Source organism: Hibiscus syriacus, unplaced genomic scaffold, assembly GCF_006381635.1.
Source record: "Hibiscus syriacus cultivar Baekdansim isolate YM2019G1 unplaced genomic scaffold, ASM638163v2 tig00110584_pilon, whole genome shotgun sequence".
Classification (NCBI taxonomy): Eukaryota; Viridiplantae; Streptophyta; class Magnoliopsida; order Malvales; family Malvaceae; genus Hibiscus; species Hibiscus syriacus.
Window position 1 is genome coordinate 1,099,952 of NW_024062792.1, and position 2,736 is coordinate 1,102,687.

The window sequence follows — 2,736 nt, forward strand, 5'->3', positions numbered from 1 at the left end:
TTATAGACATTTTTACCAAAAAATAAAACTCTAGAGTCAAAATACTCCTAAAAATAGATATAAAAATGATTATTTTAGTAAATGTCAGGAGCTAAAACTAAAGGTGCATTTAATTGATTATTTAATATTTTATTCTATTGAATATTGAATATTTTAATATTGTTTGATAAATAGTTATTTTTTTCGTTGAAATTAGAATATCTATCATTAGTAATACTATTTGATTTCATTGTTGAAAGTGTTTTTCTGAAGAGATACACCATTAATCATGAAATGTGTTCTATTTTCATGAGTGAAGATTGATCCCCTAATCTCATGATTAAACATAAATTTCTTACTTATTAAAAAAATTAAAAAAAAAGTCCGATTAAGCAAATTAAGAGTAATAATTTATTTCTTAAAGAAATCTGATATATTTAATGAAATAAATACCATCTAAGATTTAGATCATGATATTGTAAATTGAACAAATTAAATTAAACAGATTGTTCTCATAATAAGTCTTTATAATATATGGTTATGATTAGTCGAACAATAAATCTAATATTGATAATTATAAAAGAGTATCAATTACATTTTGTGAAATATTTAGTTTATATTAAACAAAAAAAAAAAGTAAAGTCACCAAAGTGATTTAAATGGAATCAAAAGTTCGACTCCACGTGGAGTTTTTGTTAGTAGCTTGGACTCTACCAATGGCAGTAGGAAAAGCTGACGTACGCATAAATGTGAATGGATGGAAGGTTAAAGAAAACAGGTAAAAACCCAAAGCTTTTATACGACATTGCAAAAAGCACAACTTGTTTTTTTGCCTTATTTGGAGAACATAAAAACTTTCAACTGTAAAAAATCAAACGAAAATAATAGTAATTTGTAAATTTAGAGCCCACACATATAATCATAATGCCTCATCATTAACATACAGAAACAATAGGACAATGCTGGAAAGGGGAAGGGACCAATTTCCAAATATTTTTTTGGCAGCTAATAGTTGGATATGTTATGGATCTAACAATTATGATACTCTAAAATATAGTAAATCGGATACAATATATATATATATATATATAATATTGTTTGAGCCTATTGAGTAAACTAAGTGGTAAAAGGGATGTTATCTTTAGAGTTTTTAAGTTGAAGCAACTACGTCTTATGGGTATGTGTAAGTTATCATAGGTTAATTTTTTTTTATATTATCTTATAATCACCTCGTAATATATATATAATGTTTTAAATATGATAATTACAACACCTACATGAAATGGTCCATGATCAATTATCAGTGTATAAAATGGAGCAATGGTTGTATGATCAACAGGTCTTGGGGAAAACAGTATGGGAGGCGTTGCTTGGACCGAAGAAAGATCAGTTGCTCAAGAAATGTATAGAGCGGTACGGTGAAGGGAAGTGGCATCGGGTGCCTCTTTTGGCTGGTAAACCAATCACTAGTCTAAAATTAAAGTTTTTTTTTTAAAGATTTTGTTGATGTTTCAGTTGAATGAAGATCTGCAAAATAACGGGTTTGATTTATTTTCTTAAGAAAATTCGATAAATCCGCTAGAAAACAAAATCAGTTCTCAACCGAATGCCAGTTTTGAAATTCGCATACGAATCCTTGATTGCCTCTGCAACATTCTGCAATAGTTACAGTCAGAGATCAGCAAGCACATGCATGTGTACAGCTCTCGTGCGTTCGATCGATTATCGATGAATGCATGCAAATACATGTAGATCTATGCAAATAACATTGTTCATGTTTTTTAATTTGGTGGTTTTTAGGTCTAAACAGGTGCCGTAAGAGCTGTCGACTGAGATGTCTAAACTACCTACGCCCGAGCATCAAAAGAGGAAGTTTTGCAGAAGATGAAGTTCAGCTCATCATTAAGCTTCACAAGCTCTTAGGAAACAAGCAAGTTTTACATACATACATACATATATATACATATACATACACACATATATATATATATATTCCTTATACGATGTGGCCTTATGAATTCATATGTGTGGTTTCATGTTCCTGATCACAGATGGTCACTGATCGCTGGGAGACTCCCAGGAAGAACAGCAAATGATGTGAAGAATTATTAGAATTGCCGCCTGAATAAGAAGCTTAGTGCTCAAAAAACCGAAGAGGAATATCAAAGTGCCTTGGTGAACGTAGAATCGATACCGGCAAAGGCAGCTCGGAGCATCTTGATAACCCAAGATTATCATGATGCTCCAAATAGCCTGCCAGCGATCCAAGAAAGCAGCATGTCGGCACCTTTCGACTTCACCGGAGTCGATCAACAAGGCCGCGAGCTCGTGAAAGGAATGAAGATCAGAGTACAGGAGCCTGCGGGTGGAGTATTTATTGGAGATTTGGCGACGGAGGTTCATCAGTGTGGGGAGTTTGATGAAGTTAATGTATTGGGTAGGAGTGATGAAGGATGCAGCAAATGGGATTGGGATGACTTGATGTTAGACATGGATTTATGGACTGATTTATTGTGAATGTGAATTTCCTAAGTGGCAACAATCAAACAATTAGTATTAGATCGAATTGGTCCTATCGAGTTAAAAAATCTTCGAGTTAATCGAGTCGATGAGTTCTATTGTTGGATGTATACTTTATTTGAATTTTTTTCGAGTAAAGTCGAGTTTCAAGTCGAGTTGAGTCGAGTCTAGTATTAGAGTTTATGTTCAAATTTAATTGTAAATATTTATAATATTATGATACGAATTGGTCTAATT

The 2,736-nt window shown here is 32.4% G+C and overlaps 1 pseudogene; it reads left to right on the forward strand.

Annotated features, from left to right (window-relative positions):
• Positions 1–1,335: 1,335 nt before the first annotated feature.
• LOC120133596 lies at positions 1,336–2,509 on the forward strand (annotated as a pseudogene).
• The last annotated feature ends 227 nt before the right edge of the window (positions 2,510–2,736 follow it).